We start from the raw sequence: 11,136 nt of genomic DNA, 5'->3' as shown, positions 1-11,136 counted from the left end.
CAAAAGAACCTTGTAGCCAAAGACTAACATAAGAACAATATCAGCCTATACTAAAGAAGTTCAAGAGTCATTCTGTGTGGACTAGAAAACAGAGCTGGATGTGGCAAACATGATAAAATGATGGAGAGACAAAGAAGTGGAACTAATCACAGAGAACCTTGTCAGGCAGGCAGATGGTTCTACTGCACTGGGGTATGATGGGAAAGCTTAGCAGAACTGCCATACTGTTTCCACTGGGTTCTCTGATTATCAGAGGAAGAGAAGTTTACATTCAAGCAAAGATGATGGGAGAAGGAGAACTAGTAGGTAGAAAGTTATGAAAAACAAAGTGATAATATCTTCATGAAGGCTGACAATTGTGAAAGTTTATAGGAAAGTCAGAATATATTTTGAACAACTGTATTTACTGATGGGATATGAATGAATGGTGAATGTCAAGGAAAGAGATATATCAAACATAATTTTATAAATGGTGGCAGAGACTTTACTGATATGTGAGAAATTTTAAAAGTAGAATGAGGAAGACCCATGATGCTAATGAATGAGTGAAAGGGGATTACAATTAAGATTCTTTTTATTTAAATTGTTTAACTGTGACATTTAACTCCTTTGACAAACTCTTGACTTTTCTAATCTGAACTCTTCCTACGTCTCTGACTGTTTAGAACCAGAGAACTTACTTTAGGTCCTGATTTCTGCCATCATGAGATTCCCATCCTATTCCCCTTTGACCTGCAAAAATATGTCCATCTCTGTATTATAAGCAGTATTTAGTAGAATCAAAATCAGTTGTTTAGAGACCATCAATCACATATTCAATACACAGCTAATTCCAATCTTTAAGGAATATAAGGCTATCAATCAAAAGATTGCAACCATGGTGATCTTTGAGAATGCCCAGTGGTATGGTGCAAATTAAGTAAATGAAAATTATAAGATACAATAGTCTGTAATATTAGATATCATGTTTTATAATATTTAATAATATATATAATATAAATATCATACATAAACAGGATTTTATCAAATTGCCTGTCTGTGTTAAGATATAAGCAAGTAGACATTTATTACAGAGACATGTTGAAAGACCTGTGGGAAAATTATTTTTGAGTGTTTACTTATGAAAATTTACTACAATTTAGATTTTTCTCCATGCCTTTTATGCTTTAAAATATTTTCTATGAGTTTTTAAGTGCACTGACTCTGTAATGTCATGACTGAAAGATATTATTTCATATCACTTTTCGCCAAGTTCTGTCTTTTATGAAATTTTTCTTCCCTGTCTCTGTGATGTTTCCTGAGCCTTGTGATGGGGAAAATGTGATATAGATCTCCCATTTTGTGCTAAGAATTCCATATTCACTTAAACAAAGCACTTTGTGAAGTAGCGTGTTCCTATATTAATTATTATCTGCTTAATAAAAATTATTTTCTGATGAGGGGTGAGAATTGTACCACACTATTGGTACAAGGATAAATATTCAGAAGTTTTATATGTGTTCATTTAGCAAAACAAAGTAATGAGGCTTATGATTCCCTATAGCATGAGTTCTTAGCTAGGCTTACATTATCTGGAATTAATTGTCTTGTGGGATGGGCCTTGAATCTATTGGCTACCCATTCTTGTACCAATGAGTATATCTGGTCATTCTTGTAATTATTGTGGCTCACAGAGTTCACAGTTGGCCAAGAATGTTGGTGGCTTTTCTCCCCAGTAGCCTGCCAAGCACCTTCCTAAAGCTAAAAAGCATGTAAGAATGTACCAGGTCATTACTAACTTGATTTTTCCATGGTCTTTAGTCAATGCATGGTGTTCTCAGTAACAGGGTATTGATATTAACATTATGATCAGTCAAGAAAGTCAGTACTTCAGCAAAGGGGGGTCATGAAGAGCCATCCTAGCTGAGGAACTATTGGCAATTGATGGCCATTGTAGAAACAGAAGTTGGTTTTACTTAGTTGTATGATCCACTGTTAGTTGTTAATGCTCCAATAAATGACACCTTACACTCTTTTGCAACTTGACATAACAAACTTGACTTGGTACATCATAAAAGAAAAAGAGAAGTGAATAAGGAGAGAGAGGAGAAGACATGATGATATTGGGGGAAGAATAGAGTGGCTGAGTGGAGCTGGAGAACAGAGCCAACTATTAATGGGATCTGAATACACTGTATTCATGTTTGAAATTATTAAAAAAAAAAGAAATAAAGTTTTTAAAAAGTAAAAGCAAACCTAATTATAAGTGCCAAGTGTAGTAGTGTATGCTTTGTGCCACAGTACTTGGGAGACGGGCTGGCAGATCTATGTCAGCTCAAGGCCAAACTGACCTACATAACAGGTACCAGGTCAATCAAGGTTACATATTAGTAGGATCTTTCTCAAAAAAGTATGTGTATTTTCAATAACAATAGAATTAATTTTATATTCAGTAAAAAAACAATTAGGATAATTGATGGTTTTCTCCTCTTCTCTGAACAATCTCCAGAACAAGACAAATGAGATAAGAATTTATCCAGCTAAAGGTATCAGAAACCCAAATTTAAATTTATTTTAAACATTCTTTCTCCCATTTGGAATATAGATATTCAGAATCATAGAACCTCCATCCCAACATTGAAAATGAAGCAGATGTTATTGATATTGTTTAAGAATCTACAGAATCTAGAACTCAATGAACTTAAATAAAATCCAGAAAGCAGTGAAATTTTTCTAGATAAAATGAAATTCATAGTTACTTTTATTTTGGAAAGAAAATAAAAAGCAGGCATGGGTAAGAAAAGAACACCTAATCTCCTAGAAAATATGAGGGCCACCTTAAGCAGGTTTAAAGGTTGGGAATGCAGTTGTCAATAGCTCAATAAAGAATTTGCATGTACCTGATAACATCTTAGAAAAGTTTTCATTAAGTACTGGCAGAGAAAACGTAATGTTCATGAGGACATAATAAACAGGTCAGGGTAAGTGATTGCATCCTACACACACACATGAAGCAGTAGCTGGCTAGATTAGGGTAGATTAGTTAAGGATACCGCAGATAGAACATCTCTCAATGCACAGCCATGAAGAGCCAGTTAATCCTTATATCAAGGACACATAGCTGAGAGAATTGTGTCATGGTAACTCCAGGCTTTCAGCAAATATACCTCATCAACACTCTAAAACTGGGCAGGTAGCATCTGAGGAAGGGAAACCTCCTGAAACACAAAAGCCTTGTGGGACCAGATTAAACTACAAAAGATCAATCAGCCACTCAACCACCAAGTAGCCTGCTTTAAACATGGTGAGACTTTCTCTTGTTCCCAAACTGGTGATAAACTGTCCAAGGACTAAGAGGCAACTGAGTTACTCTAGACACTAAGATTTTAAGGCTTTCCGAGGTAGGTAATATACTGATTCTGACCTGAAATCATTTGACAAGATAGGTGGAATGGATTTAGACAAAACGATGTATCTATACTTGAGTATCTCAGTCCATCCCTAAATGATTAGTTGGAAGATGAACAAACCAACCTTCTGGGTTTATCTGTCATATGCTTTGAATGGTACTAGTCTTGAAAACACATGTTTTACATAGAATAAAGAGTGATGACATATATAGAAAATCAAGGAATGTAAGTGAACATCAATAGAAGCAGATGGAGAAGTAAAATGGTACCAAAATGTTCAAGTAGGAGCTTTGCTTATGATGCATACACTAATTGAAACTGCAAAGGGAGATGTGAGGAGCCAAAAAGGTAGTCATTATTAATCATAAAAATCTCCAAAGGAGAAAAACAGAAAAATAGAAAGTCATAATATCACAGACAAAAAAAAGTTCACATGGTGAGTTATCAGCATACCAAACACAGGGAACTTGTAGAGGAGTCAACAGAAGATTTAAAAGCTGAAAGACTAACACAAACAAGAGCATTCATGATGGGCAGAACAATAGCAAAAACTCTATGACAAGCAAAACACTGGAACCATAGAGGAAGAAAGAAAGTGGGACAGAAGGAACATTTGAAAATATAACAACCAAGAATTTCTTAAAACTGATAAAATATATCTAACACAAGCTATAAAAAACACTTTAAAGCCGGGCGGTGGTGGCGCACGCCTTTAATCCCAGCACTCGGGAGGCAGAGGCAGGCGGATCTCTGTGAGTTCGAAACCAGCCTGGTCTACAAGAGCTAGTTCCAGGATAGGCTTCAAAGCTACAGAGAAACCCTGTCTTGAAAAACAAAAAAAAAAAAAAAAAAAAAAAAACCAAAAAAAAAAATCACTTTAAATTGTGATCCCCAAGTAGGATGTTTACTAAAGAAAACTCTACCTAGGCATCATTTAAATAAAAACTATGTTTATATCATTTGATCTTTTCTCTACACTCTAACCACTCTTGTATACCCCAAATTCATGGTCTCTATGCATATATACATATATGTATATATACATGTGTATATATGTGTCATATGTATCAATATGTATGTATGCACATATACACATGTACATGTATATATGTATTATATATTTGTGCAGATATAAAAGTTCATAAATAAGTATGCAGAGTCCATTCTGTGTTGCTTATATGTGTATTCCTTTAGAGCTGACCCTTAGTATCAAGTAACTAATTAAGGGGCTCATCCTTGGGGCAGATGAGCCCCTTCAATAACATATACAGAAACATAAATCACTTTCTTACAAAAATCTGAAGGTGAAATAATTTTTGACTCATTTCACACCCTATCCATGACAAAATTCAAAATTTTTTTCCATGTTTCTACTTTGCCATTTTGACCAAAGAGTCTGTTCCCTGTAGCCAAAGATGCTTACTGGAAGGCCAGAAGGAACACTATTTTGCACACAACAAAGATGAGATTTTAGTGTCATTTTTAAATACCTCTTTTTTTATGAAAAACAAACCTTTTCTCAAATCCAAAGCCATTTATTTTCTGCTAGAATTTTCCCCCTATGCAGCTGCAAGTCGACCTCCCGAGAACAACCCATACTTAGTATAGACTGGTTAATAGTCTCCTGTGAAACGCCATTCATATCTTTGCCAAAACAGTTCTTTTACCCCAAAAGGAAGGTTTGTTGGCTGTAAGCTGAACAGTATTTCACATATGCAGAAACTGAAACCCACAGCTACAGACAGAAAGTTTCACAATGGCAGAGGAAGAATAATCTGACTCTGATGTCTTAAAAGCGTTTGTGTGAAGGTTATCCTGAATACCTGAGTAACTACTGCCACACCTTATTGCTTTTATATTCTTTTATCTCAGTCTAAAACCTTGGCTGGATGGGAAGGATACTAGAGAGCATAGTGTACGACTAATAAGTTAGCTTTATGGCACTGACTTAAAAGATTGCAAGTGGGAATTCTCTGGACCTCTCTTGTTCTTAGTATTTCCCAACACATAAATCATTCTTCCTCAAACTCCACTTAATATTATGTACCTAAAGGTCTTTCTTTTTAAACAGATTAAGGTATCTGGCTTTATTCCATAGTCACTGACATTATTAAAGTATTTTAAACAATAAATAATACTGGGTACCACTCTCAATGGTACCATGTTCTTATATCAACAGCGCAGGGGAGACAGAAAGTAAAGAGCATGTGCTAGCATTTATGGACAGGTAAGTGACCTAGTAAACTTGAAACAGGCCAGATGACAAGTCAAGAAGGCCTATCATCTGGACATTAGGAAAGGACAGAATGAGGGAACAGTTGCAAAACCCATGATGAAAAAGCAGAGGTCTCAAGAGCTAACTCAGTTGATCTCTATACACTTTGAAATATATTAAAAAGTTGAAAAACTATCCAGGTGGTGATGGCTCAGACATTTAATTCCAGCACTCAGGAGGCAGAAGCAGATGTATCTCTGTGAGTTTGAGGCCTGCCTGGTCTATAAAGTGAGTTCCAGGATAGACAGGGCTGATACACAGAGAAACCTTGTCTTGGAAAAAATAATAATAATTGAAAAACTACTGAATAACTTTCAAATACAAAAAAGAACATAGAAACAATGAAATATAATTCACTATAATCCCTAGTCTCTAAAACAAGCTTAGATTATTAAAAAACTTGGCAATTGCTATCTATAGCAAATAGGTAGTAATAAATTGCTTAATAACAGCTCGAATGTCTAAGCAATATAAACATTGTTTACTAGAGTAAGAGAATAGTTCCACATTCTTTAGTAATTTAATTTTTATTTCTAAGTTTATGGTAAAGCTCTTACTATTGTTGGTAAGTAGTTATATGATAAAATTAGAAAAAGTGTAAACACACTATATGTTAAGTATCAATTTTTAATCTCTATTTGTGAAATTTACAGATTTTTGATTTGTTTCTCTTGAAACAAAACACAAAACTATATTAATATTTTTATGATGTGATTTCAGTTGAGAATATATGTAGATATCTTATGAGTTCACAGATAAATCATAATTGAAGTTACTTACATTTCCTGCCAAAATTATTTCTTCTTTGGTGATACTTTATATCTTTTCCATGTTTTTCCTATCCTATTAAAGCATATCTATCCTCTCTCCCCAGAAACAAAATATAATTTATCCCCATTGCATAGAAGACATTTTTATTAGAGAAAGTAGTGCATTCCATAATGTCATTTAAACTAATTTTTACATAAACTTCACTATATGTTTCCTTGACTTTTGGTTATTTAAAAATGCAAATCTTTTTATTAATTTATTTTTATGTTATTCAATCAAAATATTTGTAGCTATATTCTGAAGTCTTTTGTGGTTTAGCTGAAGGAAGTATCATTGATCAAGCCCTCTCATATCATGGTTCTCATAATATTGGAATAGCCCAGACACTTTATTGGAGGATTATAATCAAGTGGCCACAAAACTTTAGTAGTAGAAACTTTACGATAATAGAGAAAGTGTGGATTAGTACAAAGGGATAAATATCAGTTCAGGCCCTTGGCTTCAGCTACTAGACTCTTTGGGATGCTCTGTGGATAAATCGTTGGTTGGGAGTTTCTCACAATCAGACGCAGATCCCCCTAAATAACCTGAATGAGAAGAATGCTGTGCAAATGAAAGGACACATCCTGTTCTATAACCATAAACCTCTTTGGACCCTCTACATGTTTTTAATAATAAGTAAACTATAATATATTTGTCTCTACATTGTACAAGACTCCACAACCTCTTTTTCTTTCGCTAAATATTCTTGGATCCTTATAACATGTTCTTGGAAACAACAGAATTTTTTTCCAACAAAATAATTTCGTCTTCACGTTATTATTCAGGTACAGCAAAGCTAAAGCTGTCCATTGGAATGTCATTATTAAACAAGCCTCCTGAAGAGTTAAAATCAAGACCTCCAAGTACTTTTCTTTGCCAATTGCAGTATTTCAGTATTTCAACCAGAAAAGCCACTTCACTATTCAAATACGATAGTATGAACTCCTAAACAAATTATTTGTAGATAAGTTTATCTCTGTTATTTTAAACAATTTTAGAATAACCACATAAAAATAAGAAGGCAGGAAGACGAAGATTTTGTATGCACAGTTTACAAATGTTGAATTTTTAATAGTGCCTGGGAGAACGCCTTAGGTACTTCAAGATTCCGGACTGCTGTGCTAATTTGAGTAGCTGTGCCTGTCTGCCGAGTACACTGGCATGACTCGGGTTTACTGTTGCATTGTGCTGGAGTCTTGACACTCGAGGGATCACCCAAGCTAAAAATCTGTGTGTATCTTTATTTAGAGGGTTCTCAGAGGATTAACTTCCACTATGCTTCTCTTTCTATGAAGACCACATCTTTGTTCATTCATAGTGGACCCCAGGAGCCTGGCACAACATTTATCCAAGAGTGTAAATTGCCCTTTGCCAGTGTAGAGCTGCCCTGGAATCACTGCTCTGGCCACGGTTCTGTTTATCCTTAGCATCTGGTTTCAGTTATCTTTTGTGCCATTTTGGACCATGATCTCTGTTTCATTCACTGATTTTCTCCCATTACAGAATGAAAACCAGGCCCATGATGGGATGGTAAAATGTGGTGGGGCCCAGCCTCCATCCTAGGCCTGTGGCACTTAATTATTACACTTTGTTTGCCAACTATTTCTTGGCATCTTTTTTAATTTGGGGACTTGCCTAAGCATTTAATTGAACTTGGAGAACTCCTTTCAAATATTTATCCCCACTTTCTCAATTCCCTCCTGTCGCATAGTGGTTGTACACCAGATTTTAGACCACATGCACTCTTTTTCACCCTGAACACTTGCTAACTTTTCTAAGTACGGTCCCTTACAACCTGAATTCTAATAAAATTTTATTATTTAAAGTTGCAGTTTATTTTCTTTGTCTCGACTCCTTCCTGTCTCATTAGAGCAAAATAATTTTATACTTTCTTCATCCATCAACTTTTTATTTCTCCGTTTGATTTGACTGTTTCTTTTTTTCTGATAATTTGCTCAGATAAAAATAGATATTGATAAGAAAGAGACTATATATATATACACATATATATATAGAAAGAGAGAGACTATATATATATATATATATATATATATATATATATATATCTTACACCTTGGACAAAGCACCTGACCTTGTTCTTTAGCTCTGACCACACTCTACCTACTCAGGGATTATACTCTTAGATAGAATCAATGAGTTTTTAAATAAAATCAGAATTTAAAAGTTTTTACTACACTCACTTCTTTTCTCAGTTCATCACTGCTCTAGTCCTAGGTTCTTCTACAACTAAGCTCAGCTTCATAGGGCCTCATTCCTTTCATTGATGCCCCCGAGTCAGTATCCATTTTCCATGCTGAACTACCACCTATAAATTCCAGTACTAGAAGAACCTGGTCATACTTTTTTTTTTTGCTCTGGCTCTCTCTAGGAACTTTTATGAATGTCCAGATATTTTATTGCCATTCATCTTTCATGTCTCCTGCTGTTTTCACTTAACTTTCTAGAATATTGATCAAGTTTCATAAGTATAGAACCAATATTCCTTTTCATACATTCACTGGAGACTACCCTGATTCCAAAATTCCTAGTGGATTTTATTTAAAACACATGCAGTAATTTCTGAAGTAAAATACTATAAAAAACACTGCAAACCAAATGGATAGGAATGATAGTTCATACAAAAGTAAATTTAATAACATGAGAAAATATTCAAATGAATAGGAAAAGCAATTGTTTGGTCATAATATTGGAACAATTGTCCAGCCCTTCAAGGAAAATGAAGTCAGATCTTTACAGAGTTACTTTTCCCTTGAAAATAACATAATCATAATAACAATAGTAGACATAACTCTTCTGTATAGTTGAAACCCACAAAATTACTAGCACAAAGCAATGCTTAAAATAATTATAATCTGAGTCTTGGGTGGCCTTTCTATGTTATAAAATTTGAATCCGTAAAGAAAACACATATAAGGTCACTTATATGAAATTCTATAAGCTATCTCAAAAATAAAATAATAAATGACAAAATGTTATTTGATCATTATTCATAAATCAAAAATTTAAAAAAGTTTATATATTCATGTATCTAAGAATAAATCAATAAATGGCAATAAATACCTATTAGATAAATATTATACAAAAAGTAAAACTAAAGTTATTACATTTCGTGGCATATAAAGACAGTCAAACAACTTATCATTCAAGCAAAATTTAATACAGCATTGCCTTAGACAAGTTTGTGTATGAATTCATGTGACTATCTTATTTGCCATCATTTTTAATGTATTTGATGTGACAAACATTACTTTGAACTATGAAGGAAAACATAGAAATGTCATTTCCCCACTTTATCCTATCTTTTTCCTTCTTTCTGTCCTGTGTGGCAAAGGACAAACCGATGCCCCAATATTTATTTATATGAGCTCTCCAAATCCCTTTGGGATTATTTTGCTATTCATCTCTGTAATAATTTTCTTTCGCCTCTTTAATTGTTTCTACCACTTTTCCCAGATTTATTTGGCCAACTGAGTAACTTTTTTATTCATTTTACATACAAACCAGTTTCCCCTCCCCCCATCCACTCCTCAGAGAGAGTAAGTATAGGAGAATGTGAATAAAATAGTCTTGCACTAGTTCAGAATAGAGCATAATAAAGGGGTTCTTTATGGGTGGGGACTCACACATCACAGTGCTCTGCATGAACTGGCAACAGAAACCGAATCCAGCAGTCAGGTGAGAGAGGAGCGAAAGAGAGCGAGCATGAGAATGTACACCTTTTTGGTACCCAAGCCACGACCAGGCTAGTCCAGTCTTTCAAAGACCATTGGCTGAAGGAGATTCAAGTATAAAAAATTAGAATTACAACTAGCATAAGCGATATTAAACCAGAAACATGTGCTAAATGTCTCACTAATTATTCTTTCCTGAGTCTAAGTCTTGTATTAAAAATGAAGTCATGAGAGGAAGGTAACTATGACTATCTAGTCTTCAACCCCATCAGAGATCTGAGAAGGGAGATAATATTACTTGAGTAGGCAGGAAGTGCAATCAAACAGCTTGCAAAATGTGCAATAAATAATAGAGACAACTGACTACCTGGGCAATCACCCAAAGTCTCATTTGCAACATTGGAGCAACCAACTTTAGCTAAGGCCTAGAGTAACTGACAGACCATTTTCAGATGCAGAAAATTTTCAAAACAACTTTACCCTGTCTTGGCAAGGTTTGACAGTCTTTTTTCTTATACCATGCCTGTCTAGTCTGGATACCGTGAATTTTGATAGTGGTCAAGGCCTGGGCACTTCCTTGCCCAAAGGCCAGATTTGTCAAGAAGAAAACAAGCTCCAAGCAAAGTGTCTTCGGTCTCCAATGTTGTCTGAGGAATAGAACAGTGCTGCGATACGAGAAGGCTCCTGACATAAGACAGAAACTCTCATCTTTTCTTTCAACAACATGCTTGGATTTAGGAAAGGACAGAGATTTTCCAACTCCAAACCTAGCTCTGATTTTTAAGTGAGTTGTGACTATTAATTTACTGGGCAGTATATGCATACATACATATATGTATGCATATACTGCCCAGTAAATACATATATATATATATATATATATATATATATATATATACATACATACATATACATACACATACACATATACGTATACGTATACGTATACATATATATTCAGGTAGTG

The sequence above is a fragment of the Arvicola amphibius genome, chromosome 11, assembly GCF_903992535.2.
Source record: "Arvicola amphibius chromosome 11, mArvAmp1.2, whole genome shotgun sequence".
In the NCBI taxonomy this organism is placed as follows: domain Eukaryota; kingdom Metazoa; phylum Chordata; class Mammalia; order Rodentia; family Cricetidae; genus Arvicola; species Arvicola amphibius.
Note: the sequence above shows the minus strand (reverse complement) of the source record.